The following is a 24390-nucleotide window of genomic DNA, read 5'->3' as shown; positions in this document are numbered from 1 at the left end:
ACAGGAATTTCAGGTCTACGTGAATTGGGAAATTGAGTACCACGTTCTTCCTTTCATAATATAAAAATTTTCGGAAAGGTGTGTATAAATTTTGCTTCACTTTGTATTTAATGAAATCTTCAATAAAGGAAGGAAATTTATTACTAATTTCCAAGTGTTGATAGCATTAATTTGCTCTTCGGGGAACGTAATTCACGAGATACTCCAATTAATAATCCTAGTGAATATCATCGCAACAGGTTTAAGCAGATATCTCATTTCCAAATCGATCGATTGAATTTGTACCTACTCTGACTCACAAGTTTGTTCACGAAACGCTATTATTTGCACCAATGGGAATTCTACTTCAAAATTAAGAAAAATTGACCAGAAAAGGATGATAAAAGCAATGATAAGAAAAATATGTAAATGGAAGTTGCATAAAACCTTTTACACCTATTGTTGTTTCAAAAGTATGTGAACAAATGTGTAAGTCACTGCATTAAATTGCAACAGTATCTATTCTGTAGTTAAGATTCCAGTAATCTTCCATTTTATTTTTCGCTAATTTCTGAATATCTTGTTCCCGATGCGCGACACAACGGTGAGCAAGGATAGTCAAAATGGGAAAATTTAGATAATCCAGCGAGTTGGCGGCGTGCCTATTAAGTCTCCGCTTCCGCAATTTAACACCGAAGATCAGTGTCCGACTAAATCACGAAGATACACGGTTATGTTTGCTGAAAGGATTACTGCGAAGATCAAGAATCCAGTTGCTGGCTCGTGTTTGATCGTCTTAGCGGCGCGGATCTGAAGAGACGGGAGCATATTTGTGAATATCAGACGGCAAACAGCGGGAAACTGTTCCGTTGCATGCCACTGATTCGCGCGGGGGAACGATGTTTACGGAACGGAACGTTCAATTTTGTAGTAATGGAAAAAAGAGACTGTGGATTGTTGCGACTACGTTAACTTGATGTGTGCTCGATAAGATTAAAGTTAATGGCTATTAAAAAAGGTAAATCAAGATACAGAATGAATGGGATCTGGATAACATTACTCCAAATGGATCGGCCATTTCGTTGGCCTGTTTCCCTTGAACCATGAAACGAAGTAGATTCGTCCTGTCCATGGTCAGACGGGACGTCCAAGAAGGTAGACCGTTCTGCTTTGAGCGGTATCAATTATATTACCAGGGTAATTTTTAGAGTAAGAATCAATCTGTCATAAACTGATGACAATTTATTGTAAGTCAGAATCCTTCTTTTTACAATGGAAATTTTTCTTAAACTATTTTTCAATATAATCCCTGTTGACGTCCAAGCATTTTTGAGATTGAGAAAGAAACTAGACGATTTCTATATTGGAGAACTCTCCGTCTGTTCTTAACAGATTATCTATTCCAGAAATGATTAAAGGAATTTTTGAACGGAATTAAGTTAATAGTGATTTAAATGTCTGCCCAACAGACATTTGATTCCAGTTACTCCGAATATATTAATGCCACATTGTTGTTGTATCTGTAGTTCGTGAACTGTGGTTCGAAGTAGATTATCCTGTACACGGCCAGACAATTCGAGAGTGCACTTCAACGGCCACAAGTTTCTCGATTATCAAGCGTTCCGGGTAAACGTGAATTACCACTGCTCTATACACACCAAGAACATCCAAGTGACATTACCAGGGAGCAAAATTTTTCTTCGAAAACCATGCACCAAAACGGAAACCAAACGACAACCAAACCAAACGTGAATTAACACTATTCTGAACACACCAAGAACATCCAAGTGACATTACCAGAGAGTAAAATATTTCCCCAAAAATCTTACACCAAAACGATCATGTCCTACATTGTCAGGATACACCAGGAACTAGATTCATTAATCCACGATCAGAAATTAACTTCAACCATTCACTCTTCGAACAAAACCCCGGACATACGCGAACCGTAATCACCAAAAAACATATTAAAACCATTCGAGCAGGACAAACAAAAATGAACAACCAGACGCTACATCAGCACGCTGAAAAATCGGATAACGATTAAAATCTCCCCCCCTAAAAAAAAATAAAAATTTCCGACGAGTGACCAAAAAGATACGATCTCACGGAAACGGATTGGCCGTTTCAATTTCACGCATCGTTTCATCAAACCATACGGAAATGTATCTGTCCCTCTTTTTTTTCCCCCTCCTGGCTATATACAAAGTGTCCAGGCGGAAAGGGGTGTCTCGGCAGGCTCGACCGACGTCGACGGCCTCGAGGAAGGCTGAGGGGAAGTGGGAAAAGCGACCGTCTCTCGGCGGGTCGTGCACGACCCCCGAAGAGAGCGGTATCGAATCGAGGATCTTCGCAGATTTTCGGGGAGCTTCGTTCGCCCACGGGTTCTCCCGGGCAGCCGGCACGGCTCAGTATACTGCGTGGCAGCCTGGACCGCAGGCGCCTCCAGTCGAGGACACGTAGTCGCGTTAGTTGCGTGTCTGGCTGCGCGGACGCACATCGCTTCTGGTGTGTACCATTCCAGGCGATACTTGCGATTTTTTGAGACAACGTACTGTGACTGGGATCTTGGAAAATTACAACGTCGGACTAAATGAAAAGAAAAGAAAAAACAAACACGAGAAATTACCAGTTGAAACGAACATAATTATCGTTAATCCAGGAACATATTTGAACTTGGTATCACCTGCTACCCAGCAGCAGCTGATTCCTGACCTACTGGGACCAAGGTCCACAGGATTCTATCCGTAAATGGAATATCAACAAGATTCTGTTGTTAAACGACCTTCCACAGACTATAGTTCACGTTGAATCGATTAATAGGATCGATAGTGTTCAACAGGATCATGGTCGTAGCTGTTTAGCTCCGTCGAAACGTCCGGACTGATAGGTCCGGCCGTTTAAGCCTCGCACGTACCGTTTGCACGCGGCCTACTGGTGTGTGTGTCCACGGTGTTCGTGGTGCAGAACGCGCGTGGCTGTTCGTGTATGTGTTTGTGAAGATGCACGACGTCGACCACACACAAGGGTCGTCGCTGTGATCGTTCAGTGTCCCAGCGCGCGCGTTGCCTTTGCCACGAACGGTTCGGTACACACGTTGTTTGTGGCCGAAAGAGTACTAAACTTGCGTGTGTGTGTGGGTGATAGACGAGGGGATAGAGTGTGCGATATTTCGGGGGTGAGGGAACGGAAGAAAAGCCTTGAAAAGTGAGGGACAGAGTAATGATCGTGACGACGGTCGTGCGGACAAATGAACACCTCGGAACAGCGTTTGGGATATTCCAAGTGAGTACACGTCTACTATTACATTTCTTCCACGTTGAACTTCATTCTCCATCGAACCAATTTTACTTTTCTTTCTGATCGTATAAATCGTTTCTCAGAAATGATCACCTCAATACACTTTCCAGTTTACGCAGCATAGGGGGGCTAACCGAGGATCAAGATAGATCCTTTCCGGGTCTCGCCAAGTCGACTTCATTCGCAGACCCCTGTTCGTCGAGCAGAAAGGGATCATTCGAACCGAAAATTGAGATAGAGACCATTTGCTAAACTGCTTCCACCAATCCCCCAGGGAAATTCGATGAATTTTCCCAATGCTGTTTCTCACGCTGCGCGTTGGTGATCGTCGCGTAGCAATTTTCCTTTCGCTCGACTCCACCCCGTCTGTCGAGACCTCTTTGAATACGCGATAAGGAATCGGTCGTGGATAGCATGTAGATTCGGCTGGTTGGTTTGGCGCGAAATCCAACGTGTGGCACCGTGTGTGCACCGACCAATCGCCACGCACCCTCCCCGGCCTGGTTCGTGCTTAACGAGAATTTCACAGTGTCTAACCCACCTCCTCCAGTCGGAAAAATCTTTCTGCCACGGTTTACCCTTCCACCGACGAAACTTGGCCGCGTTTAGCCGCAACAACGCCGCGACCTTCCCGGCCGGGGGATCGAGCGACTCGTCGTTCCTTGAAATAGCTTCCAGACGGGTCGGGTAGAGCTTTTCGTCGAGCCATTTCGGCGTTTCGAAATGCTGCCCTCTAACCCCTTCCACCCCCGTTTCTCCTCTTCCACCGTTCGTGGATGATGCTCGGAGTATATAGCGTCGTTTCGCGGAAAGTTCGAAGGGAATTTCGGGGAGAAACAATCCCGATAGAAACTCGGAGATATCAACCTCCCACCCCATCCAGTCGGCGTTATCAGGCCGGAGGGAAAGCTGCTGGAAGATAGGAATTGAAAACCGGGGATGTGGGGATGCTGCGGCCTGGAGGGATGACGATGTACGATAAGACTGATTCCGGGGTTATACTAGCCTGTTTCTTTTTTATATTGTTGGGAATGTCTGGTGTGTTGTACTGAAAGCCATTTAGCTTTGGACTCTCAGGGTTTTGGGGGGTTATTTTGGGACACAGAATACGTTACATACTTTCAGTGTACCTGTACAAAGTTCTAACCTGACCTGTTACATTCGCTAAACCACCAACTAAAATTAGACTTCGATGAAATCTCATTGGACGCTTAATATCCGAGCGATAAATCCTGAGTCTCGATCACCGACGTCTCTCATCCACCGATAGTCGGTTGAAAAGGGTGAGGGAACAGGGTAGCGGCGAGTTTTTCCCTGATCCAACGGGGGATTCGTCTTACAGAAATGTGCACTTTAGAACGATGATAAAAACCAAGTCGGCTATCCTCGCCTCGTCCCGTTAGGAACCCACTTCCGTCGCATTTTCATCCTTTTTTTTGCTTTCCTCCGCCTCTGCTCGCGACACATCTCTCCATTTCGTATCGGATCGCCTGTCTGGATTTCGACGTCGACGTCCACTGGTCCCCCCTCTTCCGCCATATAAATGGTAATCTTACACGAGTTGCCACGGATAAAATTTCGTTCGGGGAAAACGAGCCTGCGGCTGCGAAATTCCAACCGTGTATCCGTTAACCGTGACCGCGCGAGGAAGAACAATTTCTCTTTAATCTATGTGATACTGATAACTCGAACAATTCCAGAGATACCAGCAGCAATCGGTTAACAATAGTATTGCATAGTCGGTTAAGTTCTGTCACAAATCGACGAATGGCTACAAAGATTAAGAGCTTGTATAAAAGGAGGTATAATTATTATATAAGTATAATTATTCATTTTGAATAATTTATATAAAGAAACATAAAGGAATTATAGAAAAGATGTAATTTCCGCACGTATCCAGACTTTAACCACCCCTGGTCACTATACGTCGTCCCCAGAAATCGTTTCTCGCGTTTTCCTCAAGTGGCTACCACGGCTTAAATGCTCAGCGGTCCGTCGATCGGGACTTATTTCTTTGGTTTACGAGGAAGTCTCCTTTCATACGGGACAAATTCTTGCGATCAGAAAGGACCAAAGGCCTTCTGCCCGAGGGTCGGTCTGTGCACGCCCGAGCGGAAACGGCATTAGCATTTAAATGGCGTCGGAAGAAGGAGCCGTAGAGGGTGGGTTCTAAGTTACTCGGCAGCGGTGTCGCGGATTTTACGCGAGGTCGTACGTGCGAACGAAATCCTAGACGGTTCAGGCGGGGGAGGAACGACAGGCACACGCTAAGTGGCCGACGTGGGAAAAAGATAGAGGTCGCAAAATAACCTTTACGACGTTTTTAGAGACGGCCGTTACGAGTATCCAGTTACACCGTTCCACGGGGATCGTTGTCGACCGTATTAGCATTTACAACGGAGTTAATTGGCATTATCGCGGGACGTGAGCGCGAAAGATAAAAAAAAAAATATACAGTGGGGGCCGGAAATCGTAGTACAACCGGGCAGGGGGTAATTCTGCGTTAAAAAAGAAGAAAATATGTTGGTATAACATTTTCTTATCTGGGGTTCCGTTTTCGAAGAATGGGACTCGATGCCAGGACCTCCGATTTACCAATCAAACAACCTTATACTTGGATAAGTTTGTCATAAATGCTGAAGAAGTTTGTAATAAATAGTCACTCGAAGGGCATGTTTTGTGGGAGTTGTTAAACACAACGTTTCAACTGCGATTTCTTAAAGTAAACTGACGTATTACCGACAGTGTTTAGGGTATATACCTAAGAAGGGTCGGGCTATTTAATAGTATAAAATAAATTTTTGGAAATTATATAACAACCTATATAAGTAGACAGAGAGGGATTCAGAGTTTACGAGCGATCGAAAAGAACATCGAGAATCACACTATCGGTGGCTCGTAATTTTCGGTGCTCATTGAACTTCCGGTCCCTCGATATCGTCATTTGGAGTCGAGTTACTGGCGCACCCCCCCCCCCCCCGTCGCGATTCGTGGTAACCTGGAAGGAGGTTAAAATGAAATCTAGATCCGGATAAGGGCGAATGACGGCGGGGGCACGGTGTCGAGTGGACGCTGAGGAAGCGAGGTTAGCGATGGGATCAACTTTAGTACGTGGCCCGGGGTATCAATCAATTCGAGACGATAACACGTGGAGGTGTGGTTTTCTATTTGCACATTATTCGATTTTAGAAGCTATTTTGCCGTGGATACAGAGACTTGCAGCATTAGATTTGGCCGTATCGAACGGGTTAAACTGTCTAATCCTCCGTCTATACTTACTTTAAAACAAGCTAAAGAAGGTTCCAATATAATCACACCTTGATCCATCGAAATGTCCTCCAAAATAATTCTCATCAAAGAACAAACTTCGAGTTGTTGCTCGTCTACTATCTCTACCCAATCCAAAACTCACATCCCTGAAACACTTTGTACCATTTCTTCACTATCCACCCCGTATTCGCGACACCACGAACCGAATTCCAGCATCTATTAAGAAAACCAGGTCTCGATCGCGTCACCGGAAGCTCCAATTACCACTTCCCGCAGGAGCCATCCAAACTTCAGCCCCTGTTCACCGGAGTTTCAATTACCCCTCCAAGCTCAATTCCTTACCGTGGTGTAGCGACCACGCCGTATTCCACGGTATCGAGAGCCTCGATGGCTCGCTGCTCGGTTGATCCCATCGCTGGGAAAAGTGGCGAACGGTAGGGGGTCACAAATGGTAGCCGAGAGGATCAGGTGGGGAAACACCGGATAAGACAAAAAGGAAAGCCGAAGGGGGGATGGGAAAGACATCAAGGATATATATGTGTGTGTAACTGGTCTTATTTCTTCCCGCTGCCACGATGGTCCTACCCAGGAACAAAAGGCGATCCGACATCAAACATTCAAATTAGAAAACTCTCCCCCCTCGGTCCACGTACGGATTACACCCCCCCCCTTTACAGTTACCCAAAGCATCAAGGCTCTTCTTCTCTTTTACCCCTTTCAGCCCCTGTCGACGCACCGTTAAATCCTCCGTTTCTACTTTCCACGAAGCCACATACGATTCCGCCGCCGGTTGTCGGAGTTGCTGGAGCCTCGCGTTTAAGCCCCCACAGCCTACTTTCGTAAACCCTCTCGCGATTTTCGGGGCTGGTGGATCGTCAGGAAGAGAAGGGAACTCGCTGTTTGACCTCGCTACACTGGGATACACAGTTTCGCTCGACACACACACACGGACACATATACATATTTGCCCGTGGTTGGTGGCGTGGGTGGCCGCGTTAAAGCAAGGAAACACCGGCGCAACCACCGCGGCCCCCAAACCACCCCCACGCGCGCGATCAAACACCGCCGAGGGGTATTAGCGGCGGGTATATCTTCGTTGAAATTGCAAACGGGGGCGGAAGAATGCGGTCCGATAACCACTCGGCCTGTTGGTCCAGGAGGGTCGTTCGAACGTTATTTCTTTGTATACCCAGCAACGCCAGAGAAGCTTATGTTCGGGGGATCTGTGAATAGGAAAGTTTGAGGGTGGTTTCTTGGTACTGTGGGAAAAGAAACGGAAGGGAGTCGAATTTTCTTTAGCTATGGATTTGTGTATGGGAACGATGAATTAAAGGGGTGTATCGTAATGCCAGGTGAATAGTTGTAATGAATATACAGGGTGTTAATTTTAACTCGAGCACCTAAATTATTTCCGCTACTGTTGAAAGTAAGAAAAAAACTCAACGAGATACTTAACGGAGGAAATAAGTATCAAATTTCGTTTTTATGTATATGAATTACTGCGTAAAATTTCAGTTTGCCAAAAAATCCGCAGTCTACTTACAATCCATCTGAACATAGGGGTGGTTTAAGTCTTCATTCCGCCGATTTTTACAATGTTTAAAAAATACAGAGCCTAAAAATTGACAATTTTTATTCAAATAAAAGGAAAACCAGTTTACAACAAAATGTAGAAGGAACGATGTTTGAGGGTCCAAAAGGACCCACTCCATAGCAATCTCCGGAGAATTAACGAAAGTCTTATGTTATCCGACTTTTGATATTCTTCGTTCGGTTCAAGTCATTAGTAGAGAAGAATAGATTGGGAAAGGGAAATGGAAGGTCAAGGGGGGGTAGGGTATAGGTCAATTTCTGGGACGACAAACCACGAGGAAATGATGCGCCGTCTATTCGAGGCAAGCACGGACGACAAGTGTGGTTTCCATCTTGGATTCCTTTTAATTACTGCCACCACGCCGGATATTTGTATCGCCGTGCGACGCTAGTCTTTGTCCGAGGCGTGCGCGCGAGAATGAAGCCTCGACCGAGGGTTGGAAACAATGGCGAGGTGGGGGACAGTGGAAGGAAGGGAGGGGGGTAAATGAAGGGTGGGAAAAATTGCGAGCAGACAACACACGCTTCCTTCTCGAATTTCGTCCGAAACTATGCGATTTCTCGCGTACAGTGAAACAGGATCGATCGCTAGAAACTGTTATCGAGCCGTGAATGGTCTGTTATTAGATAGACAATAATACCTTTGTCTCCATCCGTCAGTTTTTATCCTCTCCGAAACTTGATTTAAACCGGTCGTTAAGCGTTAAATGCGAGCGAACTTTGGAAATGGACAGAGAGAGGAAAGTAAAACAAATTTACAGACCTGATAGAGGAAACTTCTGAAAACCAACCGACTCCTTATCGTGGCACCGTGTACTCCCAGGTAACCCAAATATTTTTTTAACCGCGGATCATAGAGCCAATCTAAAAATATCGCCAGTGAACTTCTGCCCTGGAGTTTCGTTTAAGGGGTTAAATACCTTTGAGCTGTTAAATAAGTGGGAGAATTAAAAATTCATTTCTGAAAAATTGAGCTGTAGATGTACAGCTCAATGTTATATGTTGAACTTTAAATAAACAACAATTCTACATATACAATAATTTGAAAAAAATGTTTTCTCTTATTTAACAGCTCAACGGTGTGTAACCGTTTAAACTACGGGGAATGTAGGAACGCGTATCGAGTCGTCGAGTTTCTCGTTTTTTTTTCACGGGCTCTTCGTCACCGTCACCAGAAACGTGTCAGACTCAGCGGAACTAATTACCGACACGTCTCTGCGAAGTCGGGTTCGGTTTACACGTAACGTTCACGTTTTGCCCGAGGAATGGCTTTATTTTTTCTGTTTTCTTTTTATGTTTTCATTCTACATCTTGTTCCTCCTTGAAGGAATTCAAAGGTCCGTCGTGGAACCGCAACGTCGTACGCCCGACAAATTATCGACTGCAACCCACCGACGACGCCCCTGGCCGGGGCTCAAAAGTGAAACTGTATGAAGGGGGAATTCGAGCCGCGGAGAATTTATGGTGTGCCCCGGCCAAAAGTCGTTCCACTTTAACTGCCCGGGGTATTTCGAATTTCGGGTGAAACGAGGCCACCAGCGAGTAGTATGGCCCTGTGCACGGTCAGACAAGCGGTAATACCAGTCGCAAAGATGTACTGGTTTCCTTATTGATTTTTCGGGGAACGTTGTTACATTCTTTTGGTATGCTGTTTGTAGACTATAGATGGTGTACAAATTAATTCATGGATGTCATAATTAATTATTGACTGAAAACCACCATCGATTTTTCGACAGGGAATTCCTCAATTGTCCGAGAACTGTTCCAAGACTGGATTGAATCTTAGTTTTTTGTGAAAATGAAGAAATCTATGAACAGAGGGCCATGAATTAATTTGTACACCTAATATAAAGATTGCAGTTATATTTTTCGAAATGGAGAATTTAAATATGTAGCAGATTTTGAGGGACTTAATATGTGTAGGTAGAAAGCACCGAAACGTTGACGTGTTTAATCCTCATATGACCTGTTTTTTTTATCTAAACTCGCGATTGCAGTGAGATTAAGTTAAGCTTAAAATGCATGTGTTAATTATTTACGAATATATCCAATCATAATTAATCTGGCGAGATGGAACCCATGTTAAATAGCACGTCGTGTTCATCCAGAATTTATCTATGGTGTCCATTTATTATGGAAATTTTTTACCTTCTATACTTTCGATAGTCTTAACTTTTTAATGGCAACGCCCGGGCCGTATCCGATCTAAGTTATAATTCCTCTCGTGCTCTTCCTACTGCATATTCTTTATTAATTTTTTATTATTCGCGTTCTAAAATATTTTTTATTATTTGGTACACATTTAATATTTACATTATTGTAATCACTTTTTTTGCCTATATAAAAATGGCACATAGAGCACGGGTCGGATCCGACCACATCTTACCAAGTACGACCTTAAAACCCACCTTACCATTCGAAGGTTTAGTACTCTTAAAACCTCTACAAGTAGAACAGGTACGAACGTGGTCAGACGTTGGGATAAAATGTACGAATAAAAAAGTCTCCCCCATTTCTCATCAATTTTTAACAAATGTATTAAGAACTCAAAGACCATGGCCAATCTATCCCAGACCAATTTACCCATAATTCACCTATCCCCAACGTCCCCTTTTACGTGAAACATTCACCGGTACCGAGAATTTTGTATCGGTATACCCCTCCAGAATTCACACGGCTCTCTGAAACAAACATCAGCCTCGTTGCTCTCGTTCAGCGTAGAATTTACGAGTTCGTGGGGCTACTCATAAAACAGTGAACCGAGGAGGGAACGTGTTCATCGAGCAGTTTACCTGTGTGCACGAATTTGAAGAAACATTTCCTCGAAGGACCAAAGGGCCTAATAAAAAATTTCACGCCTGTTCATCGGGAAACGGAGGTCACCCAAGTGATAAATGAGAGTTACAGGACATCGTTAAATAACATATATATACATATACAAATTACGAACGTTTTTATTCGTGGTTCGAAAATCAGCAGACTATTCCGTTCACGTAGGCTTCTCTCAAAGGAGAGAACGACAGGGGAAAAGGTTTCACCGGGAACGGGTTCTTTTCCGCTGAAGACGCGAAAACTTTCCGTGGGACGCGTTGTCCCCGTATACGACGAGCATCTGGAACACACAGATTTATTTCTCATACGGGGATGATATACAGGGTGAGCCGGCTAAGCGACCCTGAATTCTGAAGCCTCCCTTTCGCGTCCTTAAAATATTCGTCCGGGTCGAAAGTTTTGCTATTTCGCAAGATGTAAAGTATTCACGAGCGTCTGATTTCTTTCCATCCCGCCCCATCCCATCGTTTTCCACGGGACACGCCAGGATCACTCGTATTTCTCTTTGTATTCAGGCACTACAGTTTATTGTTGTGAAGTTTCTGACTGCTACCGTTACTCGCTCCGCGGAAGAATATTTTATTCGGTCGAGTACTGAGACGAATGGATCGAAATAATTCGCAATTCTAACGTTGCGGAAGAATCTTGCGAAATATATTTCCTTGGAATTGATAGTGTCAAGGTAAATGATTCTCTGCTCTAGACTACGCTGTAAACTGTCCAAGTATACACAATGTTTTCGAAATCGTAGTACGACAAAAAAAGAAGTGATTCTGGAATGAAAAATAAGTAGAAAATATACAACATAATTTTTTCATATAGAGCTCTGTTTTCGAGAAAATTGAGTTTGAAGGTTCATTTAAAACGCGTGTATTCGTGCAGGAAATAAGTAGAAACAGAATATTATGAACAGACTTACCAGCCAGATTTTCTAATTCGATTATCTTGGAAACGAAGCATCACACGAAAAAAGTTTATTCTATATTTTTGACTTACTTTTACACGAGAAATCACCTCCTTTCCGGTTGTACCGTAATTTCGGAAATAATCTGTATGTAGTAAATTCTCACGACGTTAATTTCATATTATCCGATTTTACTTCAGCGAACGAAATTGACGCCCCAGTAACCGGGCACAGAAGAAACGAACACGGAGCCACGCTATCCAAAAAGCTCACACGAAGGTTTTTCCAACACGAAAAAGTGTGGGCATGAGGATTCCACGGTGACACCCTGTACGCATTCGGAGGGAAACAAAACCTGGGCTTCGGAGTCGCTCGAGTGAGTTATGCCCCACGATCGCCCGGCAAGACGCGTCTCTACGGCTGTCTGGAAGAGTAATGAAACTTTTTACGTGCTTATAAGCTTCTTATGAATGTTTCACTATCTCTGCTGCGCAACCACGATCGTTCGATGTGCCCTTCCATAGCTCATCCCCAGTTTCGAGGTTAAGAAATCGTACAGATTTCACGGCAAAAAGGATACTTACCATTGTATCCGTCCGATGGCGATTATTAACCGTACGAATAACATGATAAATTAACCGTACGAATAACGTGATAAATTAACCGTACGTATACCACGATAAATTAACCGTACACTGGTTTTTGCGGGGGTTTAACTACCGTCAGTTCGGAGAAAAACGCTGAGCCGGTCAGAGATTCACGTCGGTTCGGTTAAATTGCGTAGAATTATTTCCTGCTCGTCGATAATCCCGTGGCGCAGGGAATTTCTTTTTTTTTCTTGGTTCCTTTACACAACAACGGTGCGCTGGTCATTTCGCTGACGCTGTGACGGCCGAAAAAGTTTCCCAAAGTTCGAACGGTGGAGAGCGCGGAGGGTTGAACGTGATAATGAAGGGAAATGGAATTCAACAAAGAGGAAGTTGTAAGTAGATCGTTGGTGCTTATGCAGATTTAAATTTCTCTGGATTAAATAGAAATTTCCACGAGGACGGATTCTGAATCCTATTAAGACTCGTTAATTTCGTCGAATGAACTGAAAGGAAATTATGATCGCGTAAACAAGTGAGTCGGGAATCTAGGATGAAATTATTCATATTACCCGTTGGTTCGTATGATATGAATGTTTAGATGATTAAAATTTGGTATACACATGTGCACTTGAATTCCACTTAGTGTGTGATTATTTCGGGTTATTTCCAGTTACGTTAATGCTTCGAAACGTTTGGAATGTTATCCAGTTATTGGCTATCTGCAAGTAGTAATACTCAGTAATAGTCAGACACAGTCTGACCAGTATCCCAAATCACGAGTACTCGATGGAATTTCGAACTTAATCCTTTGGAGAAGGAATTTTTTTATCCAAAATTATTATTCTATGGCATCCTTTCATTTTTCATCTACGATCATCCCCTTTCGAGTTGTACCACCAGATCACTGCCTCCCTATATGTTTAATGTTGTTTAACATTATGACCTTCGCTTGAAGGTCAGATCAAATGATTAAATGACTAAATGTACTTTAAGGGACAATTTCGTAGGAACTTCTGTTACAATGTTTCTCCTCAAACACAGCCAGCAGGTTCCGTCCCCCATTTAAATTATCGCTCGTTCCCGTGAACTTTCGCTATTTTTGCGTCCCGCCCCCACAACCAGTCCCTTATTTTAAATTCGGTTTTTTTCCGACCCGAAGTTTCAAAGAACTCTCGCCTGACGAATATTCCTGCGCGTATATATATGTACGTCTGGCGAGGTTCAGAGCAGAGCGGCGACATTCAATATTTCGCACGTTTGATACCGTCGTGGAATTAATCGACGGGGCCAGAAATGAAAAATAAATAGATCACCGTGCTCGCTCGTTATTTCGGTGGGATCCACGATCGATCTTTTCCTCGACCAACACTTGTCTTCCTCGGTTATTTCGAATTCAATTTCATCCTAGCCGAGAGTCTGCTCCCGAGATAAATGCAATCAAATTCCAGACGAAGAAATATTACCAGCTAGTACATATGTATGTGTATATACAGGTATGTACATATAATATTCCGCAATGGTTACTTCGCTAATTCTGCTTCGGCGGTGGTTACGCCGCGATAGCGTGAAATATATTACAGGCACGAAGTAATGGAACGTAGAATTTAACGGTTTACCTGATTGGAATGAAAGATCTTAGGGAGGAGCGGTAGAAAAGTGGAGGAGCTGTTGGATCAGACTGGAGGACGAAACTTTTCCATCCTTCAGGCTCTTTGTAGCATTCGCTTGGACTTACTTAATGGTTTTTACATTCTTTGAGAGCCCTGATTTCCAATTCTATGCCCTCTGAGTGTATATAATTACGAAATTTATTAAGAGTACGGTACTTCTTTAATTACTGGAATGAGGGTTGAACTTGGAACTATCACCTGAAGGTCTTTGAAGATATCATTTAAGGTCCCTAGATTATTCTATCATAAGTTGAGTTTTTCTGAATAGAGTAATCAACAGATTACTAGAATACACTACTCAAAACAGTTATTTCGATCAGAGCAATTCGTGAAAAGCTCCACTCGCTCGATCAGTCATGACCAAGTGACAGCACAGAATTCACCCGCAAGGATATAATTCATCGCTCTAGTTCTTAATTGTTCTGTCTCCACGAGTTTCTAAATTGAGAAAACTGGGTTGCAAGTTTACGAAGTTCAGCATTATAGAAGCAGGAAAGTGGTGAAATAATCAAACACACTATAACATCATCAACTGAACAGCTATTTATTACAATATTTAACACAATCATACCTCATTTTCAACATAAAGTTTTAATTGTTGTTAGTATCAGGGGATACAATCATTAAAAGAAAAGAACTATCAAAGTTTCGTAGTTGGGACTTGAAACAATATTTATCGTTTTCTAGGTCGAATTTTCTATACGTTGAATTTTACTTTGGGCCAATGAAACGCACGTAGATTGATTAACCAAATTTACTTAAAAAACGGAGTTAGAACAATTAAGAACTGGGCGATGAATTATATCCTTAACGTTCATACTCCGTAAAAGGCTTACCCCAAGTACTACTTCGGTTTCACCTAATCTCTAACATCTCATAATAGCTTCTCTCTTGCTCTCGACTAGCCTAACTTGCATAGAGTCCCATGACGCTAAAACATTTCCGAAATTCCTATCCCCTTTAATACACACACACACACACACACAGACACTTTTCCCCCGCGAACAGAATATTTTATGCTACACGAAACATCTGCTGCGTGCGCGTGGATCTATCCCGTGGGGAGGAAACTCTGCTCCGACTGCGTTCTCTAAATAACAAGAACGCAGCCGGAAGTTGTCGGAACTTCGCGAATGAAAATTTCACCGGCGATTCCCGCGGAAAATGGTTCGATAGAGAGGATCGCAACCGAATAGTTCGCTTCTCTACACGAAATATTCCAGCAATGAGAAACGCGTATCTATTTTCGATCCTGGACGATGATTTGCTGTATCGTTAGTCTCCGGACGCGCCAGCCGCGTCAGCATCGCCGCGCGGCCCTTTAGTAGCGCTGATAAAGGGACGAAAAGCCAGGGAATTTCTCCGCGCAATTGAGATGCAGAGGAACGCCCGCGTAGCCGGAATCCTATCAGCCTGATTCCCTTCGCGACTCCATGGTTCCGTTTTAAATTATCTTTTCTCCCAGGTTTTGTCCTCGGTTTCTGTGATTCTCTGCTGTTTTCTGGACTTTTTTAACCAGGAATTCCGTGAACGACGAACATTTTCATCCTTTGTGATTGCAATTAACGGATATTATAACTGGATTGAGGATGTTTTATGCAGAAATGTAAAATATTAGGACACTTATCGAATATATGCAGAACAAAAAGTTGCAGACTCAAAAAGACAAATCGTTACCTAGTTTCCCCTACTTGCGAGAGGTAATGTACATTTTTCTAGATAAATTTAGTACGGAATTTTAAGAATTCTGTATATATATCCGCAGAAGAATATCTATATAAATTCGAAAATAGAATCTATCATATACATTCTATTTTCGTTGACACAATAAATAGAGAAAGAATCCGGTACATCTTCGAGACGGCTGTTATTCTGTGCCTGACCATAGTTGGACTCATTCTACTGTGCACAGTTTCGTTCTATGCCATCTTCTTTCGAGTTTCTTTCCGTATCCTCTCGCTGTTGTCGCAGATCTTTCCAGATTCCTTCAGTCTCAGCAATTCCACGACTGCATGACCCGAATCTCAATTCTATGTTCGAGTGGCCTTATCATTAAAATGTAATTTGATCTTTTCACGGATACTCCGCGAGGAGTAGGGATTCTGGAGTCTTCCGTTCGCCTTCCGTTCGTCGGTATTATCCAAGCTTTTAAACCGCCTTCGTCTTTCAATTACGCTCGAGGGCCCGGTAATCGGAATAATTATCCAGGTTTCTCGGGCCGTGTTCGCAAACATGATCCCGTTTTATCGCACTTCGCCGGATATTCGAGTGGAAAAACCGGGCCTCTTCCTGTTTGCCGTGCAATCTTCGGATTCTGGTACCTACGATCCTTTCGCGACCGTACGCAATCTCGCTGGTCCAGATCCTACTCTAATATTCATTACGAATCCCGCACGATGAATTCCGACGAGACACTCAGAGACCATCCTGTACTTCGTGCATCCCCTAGATTTCTCCCCATCGTTATTCATTCCACTCCCACATTTTTTTATCATCGCCGTAACACTTTTTGCTCGTGTATCAAACCTCAGACCAACGTTTGCAACGAGCTCTGCTAATCTGAAGTTCCCATAGATCCCAGAAAACACACAACGCCCGCGAACTTTATCATTGTCGTAAAGCCTGACGCGTGCACCAGGGCCCCAGTTGGATTTAACTTCAGCTCTGGTACCGAGGATTTCATCAAGCATACGTCAGGCGTGAAAATTATTCGTATGGTCTACGTAAAAAGTCTTATCCTAACATTTATGAATTATAGGTATACAGAACACTTTTTGAGTATAATACATACAGAGTTTAGTACACGAAATAGAGAGAACGGTTTTTTCGATCCAACGATGTGACCATAGATTTGAACGTCAAATTTTCCGCAGTTCAGTATACAGGGGAAGACAATAAGAACTATTATCTGAAATAACTAATCGATACGATTTTACTGCATAGCAAGCAACAAGAAGGGTTGGTTTTTTTTCAAGTAGATAGTCATGTGTAATTTCGGAACGTCGACTTTTCAAGATAATACTTCTTATTGGCTTACCGTGCATCACAAAACATGGGCCACTATCGTACCATTTCGCGTATAGTAACAATATTCTGCCTGTTATCATTATCTTCTCATGCCATACAAGATCCGTGACCCGTGCTCCGTATTCAATCCCCGTTCGACGTCCGCCGACTCGTGTCCCCGAGAAATACGACAATATCGTAGCCGAATCGTCCCATTGCTCCAGACTCCCAACCCCCGTTTTATGCCCGTATCGGGTCTAATTGATTCACGAATATCGAATGGATGAACGCCGCGAATCGGCCTCGTTGAAAGAAAACACGGTCGACTAGGGGGGGTTGTCTCCTAGGCGAGAGGCTCTGTAATCGATCCCTTTGTGCCACTTTTTCGCCGTGTCTCGTTCCCTTTGCATCCACTTTCATTCGCCCACCCCCATATCGAAGAGCAAAGTGCAATCGACAGAGCCCGCGTCTAAATGGACCCTGACTTTCGTGGATCAACTTGTTCCGAATCCCATCGAGAGACGAAAAAAGAAAGGAATAAAATGCACCGAAGAAACTACCCCCATCTTCCCCTCTCTACGTTCGTCCCTCGAGCCTCGAATTATCGGACTTTCCTCATCTTCCGTCTTTCAACCCCTCGACGAACCAACCCCCTCACGGCTGGTCGAATTATCGGCGTGGAACAAGGGAATCGAACCCTCGGCGCCCAGAACTCGTTCCTTACCATACGTTTGATTTAATTCGATCCGTTGTTCGCGACCCACCCTCTTGCAACCCCCGAGGCGATCCTGACGAATCGATGGACGTTGGTTTCTTCTTCGATCGCTCGTAACGACTGATCACTCTGATTGACGGCGAGTCACGTCGATTCCTGGATTAACGAGGGATCTCCGTGGATGTGATTAGATTTCCGTCTTCGAAATGCGATCGGTGTGCCAGGGTGTTGTTCTGTTTGATTAAGATACTGGGACGGTGTTTTTCTTTGGAACGACAGAAGACGGAAGATTTTGTTGATGTTTCGTAATGCTAAGGGTAAAGATCGAGAATCTGAGGTTGGTCCGGTAACTTGAACATCCGTAGAATTGCTGTTCAGAAATATGAAGTTGTAAGTAAATAAGTGGTATTTTTAATTTACTCTTCATATTTTAGTAGCATCTACGGTAATGTTGACACTCGACGGTAAAATTAAGGGATTGCTAAATTTTCACCGAAAAATTGTCGACATTTGAACTGTTATAACTACCAATGTTTATGCAAAATGATAGCTTCTAAAATAATTCATTCAAACTTCAACGTCATTAAACCGATATCCCCAAAGAATTGAAGGCAAAAATAATATCAAACAAGCGACGAGTCCAAAATCGACAAATTTTTCGGTGAAAATTCAATGATCCTTTTCCTGCCGAGTGTATACACAAAACTCCGACGATCTAACCACAAAAAACTCACACTCGCCTGAATTCCCAGCCGTCAACGAAAACTTGCGGAAATTCTCAAAAGAACAGAATAACGGCAACAGTGGCGAGAAGTGCGAAACTCCAAAAGCCCCTGGTTACAGAGGACCCGTGCCGAGACACTTTTAAGAAGAAAGGGGATGGCCACGGACAAAGTGGTCCAATTCAGTCAGGGCCTCCTCAACAGGCTTCTTCCTCTCGAGGAAAACTTTTCGCGTTCGAGACAAGGTTCCCCGGGGCTGAAACGACCGGTAGCTCGTGTCCCAGACGAGGTGTATAACCAAAACCGACACCTCCGGTTCCGCTCCACGAAGTAGTTTAACGAGAACGAACCAACCACCCCCGTTTAATTAATCCGAGAAATTGGATTAACGGTCACCGTGGCCCTGTGGCTTAGGCATTTTGTTCGATGCTGGATGGAGTGGGGTGGCTCGTGACGCAACCCCCTATTGGGCGTAGACAGCACCTCATTTCGAGCTACCCGCTCGATCATTCTCGTAGATCTCGATTCCGTTTTCGGTCGCATTCACAGCTCGATGGCCGAGGGGCTGCTGCGTTGAATCGATTCCCCTTTGGAAAAATAATCTCCCACTCCTCGCAGAATAGGGGAAGCGATTCTTTCACCGTTCGCCGGGGGTTGATCGGTAATTTTCCTCGCAACGTACATACGTCTTCGGGAATGGACCGAGGGAGGGAGGGTGGGGTTTATTCGAGCTTCGATCCGTAATTTTGTAGTAGGATTCCATCGTGTTCTTCTGCGGATACCACGGAATAAGGTGGTCTCGTGAGGGGCGGGGGTTGATCGAGTTTCTGCGGAGGACGGGCGTCGAGTGAATTTCCGCGAGCTATATATCTCGACGGAAGATCCCGCGGAATTCGATTCGCTGTTTGTTGCGGGGCTGTTTGGTTTGTCGAATATTTAGGTGCACTTTTTTTTTCCCGAGAGTTAAATGGAAATTTCAGTTTCGCGGTTGAACGATACACGCACGATGGAATCGTATGTTTTTGTTTGAAATTATTTACCCTTTAATTGGCAATATTGCATCGGTGCAATACTCATTTTAAATTCTGTGGCCGGTTAATATTTAATTTTTGTAGATTTTCACGTTTTCAGTTGTGGAATCCAAGTATTCCCTTCGAGTATAAATAAGAAAGGAAAAAATGAAAGATAATAGGTTTGTTTAATACCGATATTTACAACATATAATCTTGCTTTCATAATTTTGAAATAACGATCTAAGGTTTTAAAGGGTTAATTACTGATCTTTGCTGTGAAATGTTAGGTAAGACTAGTTTTATCGAGGTTTCATAAAATTCGATAATGTACGGGGAGGATAAACGTGTCCACATGTTTCCGGTTTTTAAACAGAAGGGGCTCGCGATTCACAGAGGAATATCATGAATATGTATCGGTCCGACAGCGAACAACGAACAATGTAACAATCCATCATATCCAGTAAACTTTCTATCCCGTTATAATTCCTCGGATCCAGTTTTCAGGATGTCCAGAGTTTTCATTCATACTACCTACAGATTCAATCCTCATAATCACCGCTTCAATCATATAATTTCCAAATACTAAAATCCCCCGTTTCATCACACATTTAATATCCATGCAACGATCGACTATTCACGCACACCCAATTCACACTCGAATGCTCACCAATTAATACAATACTCCACTGATCTCATAATAAATCATCAAAGTCCTAATTACGATTCACACGCTCTCGAAGGGAATCCAAACAATGTAATCCCTCCTCCCTAGGATCCCGTTCACGGAGCTTATTCTGTCCCCCGTATGAAGAAGCTCTCAAAAGGGCCGCAGGTGGTCCAAAATCGTGGAGGCAGCCACCTTCAGCCACCTCCGTCGTTGCATCCGTGAACAGGAAGTGTCTTTGGCCACCGATTAGCGAGCAATCAGCGTCCCAAGAGATAAAGAGGCCGTTCGCGTGTACGTGAAATGGCAACTGTGCCGTTGGACGATAAGGGGGAAAACAGGACCGAATGGCTTCCACCCGGAGGGGTATGAAGGGGTGGTGGAGGTGGGTTGGAGAGGGTGGCGAGAGACAGAGAGGCACGGGAGTTACAGATTATTCGTGCACGCTTACGCGACAGCCATTTCCAAGGGTGTTTCGCGGAGCGGTGAACGCGGCCCGAATTCGAGCCGTACCACTATAATTTCGGGAGTTAAGAGGATGACGGCGTGGGGGTCGAGAAGGAAGGGGATGGAGGGTGCACCACGGTTGAACGGGGTGCAGAATTGTCGGCGCGAGACGAGTTCGGTAGACGCTGCCTGGATGGTGGTGGTGGGATGGGAACACTTTTGGCCCAGGGGAACTTTGCTCGTATATTATGGGCGCTGGTGGTAATTGATTTTGCGGAATCGTGTTAAACTCGAAGTAGGTTTCGTTCCCCCGGAAATCACGGTATTGTAACGCGTGTTCGTGACTCCCGACCCGGCACCCATCCCCTACCTTGTACACATCTTTTCTTTGAAACGGTTCGGAAATACGTACAGGAGGTGTTATTGGCAATTGGTTATTGCCTCGCATTTCTTCGTGTCCCGACGTTTCCCTTATTTATACTGGGAACGTTTCGCCATTTTGCACCTGTCCCCCTTGGCTGCCTTTGGGGGGGGGGGGTTGTAACTGTGGAACAATGGAAGTGGATCGTCTCTTGATTTATCGTTGGTGTGTTTGTATAGGGTGCTTCCTAGTTGGGGAAATGGGTTGAATAGGAGGATGTCAAGGAGGATACTACGTGCTTTTAGGCTGTTTGTTCACTGGAATTTTTATTTTATTGTTCATAGGAATAAAGTGACCTTGAATCAAGGATGGAACAGAATTTTATGAATGCTCTGAATGGGCAATACTTGTTTAAGAAGATTTTTATATAAAAAGAAGTTGAGTAGAATAATGTACGGTTGGATTATGGACGTTTCTGCACATTTATATTTTTCATATTCTACAGAATAATTAACAGGGAATTCTCAAACACGAGCTCTTCTTTCACCTCGATAACCAGCATCGATGTGAATTCATTCGAGCTCACTGTAGCATCTGTTTCAATGTTACCGATATCATCTACTATATGAGCTTTCATATCGGTTTAATAGCAACACACAACTCAGCAAAACGTAACGCACGATAATTGGAATATCAAGCTAATTAACAAGGATACCTTATAGCATACAGGCAGAGAAAAGTACGCGAATTCGCTTGAATCCAAACTGGTATAATACATTACGAACTGAGAAACAATTCTTCGTTAAAATATTGCTCATACATTTATCTCAATTACTTATACAATGTACTGTTAAATATTGCACAATACATTTACATCGTCGTCGTATTTGATCTTAAAAACATGTTCCAATTATTAAAACAGCTTTGTAAATTATCGGAGCAAAGAACGAGATGAAAATCATTTTTTTTGGAGATGAACACAACAAAGCAATTCCCACAATTTCGCCAATCAATCATTGAAAAATTATTATCCAACGAGTGCAATTTATCATCGAAATAATCACTCCAAAATAATTTCGTTCGAACGATGGGACCGACGCGCTCTGGCAGTCAGCCCCTTAAACGGGCGAGCGACCATCGCTCCAGCGAAATCGTTGTGCATTAGTCAGCCACACAACTGCATCAGTCTCCTTCGCTCGAGAATCATGGAATTTCGCGCGAATGCACCGAAATGCATAAAAGGCACGGTCCATTTTCCACAGGGAATACTATTTCGCGAACTGTGCGGTTTAACCGTGACAACGACATCCCTGGGTGCTTTTAACCAAAAAAAGAAAAAAAAAAAAAGAAACCAGAAATAGGGATAGAAGAAAGTAGAAAGGTAAAAAAACGAGAAAGGATTCGAGAACTGATATTCGCTACGTTGTCCTCGTCCCGGAACGAAATTGAGCAGCGGGATTATTCGAATTCCGCGCCGATCCCCCAGCCCGAGGGGTTGGGTTTCCATCCATGAATTTTAAGTGAATCGAAGGGCACGTCTATGAATGAAAAAAGCAATACAGGATGTTTTCCACGTCCACGTGATCGGAATTCAGGTGGTTTCTAGGTAAACAATGATTGTTAAAGGGTGTGTAATTGCGTCTGCCTTCGACAGTGTAATATTTTTGTTGTCGAGATACACGAGATGTTAAATAGTTCCAGGTAATTAGTACAATGGACAGGGTGGTCGTTTAACGAGGGTTGGAATTGTTGGTTGAAACGTGGCTATGAATGGACGACAATTAGAAACGGTAATGACGTCAACGAGGGGGGAAGGTCGTCTGGAATTATGTATATACGAGATAGAGAGAGGTGTTCGCTTCGAGAATTTCCGCCGCTCATTTATTTGTTATTTCGTCTCGGCTCGAGTTTATTGCTCGAAACGGAAGTTCCCATTGTTCGTGTTTCCATTAAAACTTGGTCGTTCCGCGAGCGGGCGTTCTCTCTCCGAGCAATCATAAACGTATCAACGATGCACACGGGTTTCTATGAATTGTTTCCTTACCGTGGACGCCCGGTTGGGTTTCTTTATATCCTCGTAATAGTCCAGGGTTACAGTTTACTCGTGGCCATAGTTACACAAGGATTAATTGAGCTCTCTTATGTTTAGGTCCTTTGGATGTTTTTCTTCTTAGGTGTACCGATTCATCGCTTTTCTTTTTCTTCGGTCGGTCGACGATGTAATTTCAATTAAAAGAACTTTCCACGGAGCTTTTCCTTAACGAGGAAGCTTAAACTCACGGCTTTCTAAGGAATTAATCCTGTATTCACGATGAAGTTACTGGAAACTCGGTGAAAATTAAAGAATATACGAAACAATTTCTCGTAGAACTAGATTCTACCGGTTGCAATTAACCAAGAAAGCAGTCGTTACGGTAAGCAGCGTTATCGTGGGCCTTTGGACCAAGCTTCTGTCGAGGGAAAATGGTAGAGAACGGCGATAAACGCGATAAAATCCAGCAACGTTCGAATTTTGTTGGCATCGTTCCTCCACTGGCGAGAATTATGAGATTCGGAAGTTAAAGAGGAGAATATGCCTCGTGTCTTAGGTTCAATTTTTTTGCTGATTGGCGAAGCAACCTATACGACTCGTCAGCATCCATATTTGATAAGGATGGCGTGTTCTTGCTGATCATATATTTCTTGGCCACCAGCGAAAAGTCTTGTCGGGGTCCGAGCAAGTTTTCCGCGTTCCTCGCGCGACCTCGCTGGGCTTTTACTTTAAACTTTGTCCTCGGTCTTCGTTACTTTGCCATCGGTCTCACTCTTGCTCCCAGCACGTGGTGCGCCACTTACCCTAACTCCTCGTTCCTCTGTACCCCTTTTTGCTTCTTTTCACGTTCGAGTTGCTTGAACGAGGGCTCGGAGGGGGTAGGACGCGAGACATATTTTAATATCGGCCGAAACGTGTCCGCCGCCCTCTTAACGTTCCCCTGCTCCGTTAAAAGTTGGGAGTTATACCGTGGACGAGGTAACTATCGGTTGAACGCGCACGGTATGATTCTACTTGGGAAATATAAGGCGAGGACATGGACTTGTACTTTTGCAAAATATTGTAATGTACAGTCATATTAATATGACCAGATGCCTACATTAAACAAAATCTAACTAACCCAGCTTTCTGAAGGATAATTGTTATTCTGGTTCTTTTTTAGTTTAACCACAATATATAGGAGTCGAATATTTAAGGTGGTTTTATATTTACGTCAGTGTACTGTTTTAGACTCAATTGTTCTACATAGTTTATTGTGTAATAATCGTGCATTTTCCCTTTACTTTACTCTT

The 24390-nt window shown here is 43.6% G+C and overlaps 1 protein-coding gene across 1 annotated transcript in view; it reads left to right on the top strand.

The window, feature by feature from the left end:
• The first annotated feature begins 3240 nt into the window (after positions 1 to 3240).
• LOC107194143 overlaps positions 3241 to 24390 on the top strand; it is a 63676-nt gene continuing 42526 nt past the window's right edge. Inside the window, exon 1 of the mRNA XM_015583709.1 lies at positions 3241 to 3264. The gene's annotated coding sequence lies outside the window, so the exon portion shown is untranslated. The remainder of the gene's footprint in view (positions 3265 to 24390) is intronic.

Source organism: Dufourea novaeangliae, unplaced genomic scaffold (assembly GCF_001272555.1).
Source record: "Dufourea novaeangliae isolate 0120121106 unplaced genomic scaffold, ASM127255v1 scaffold21, whole genome shotgun sequence".
Classification (NCBI taxonomy): domain Eukaryota; kingdom Metazoa; phylum Arthropoda; class Insecta; order Hymenoptera; family Halictidae; genus Dufourea; species Dufourea novaeangliae.
Note: the sequence above shows the minus strand (reverse complement) of the source record. Positions and strands in the feature narration are given on the sequence as shown.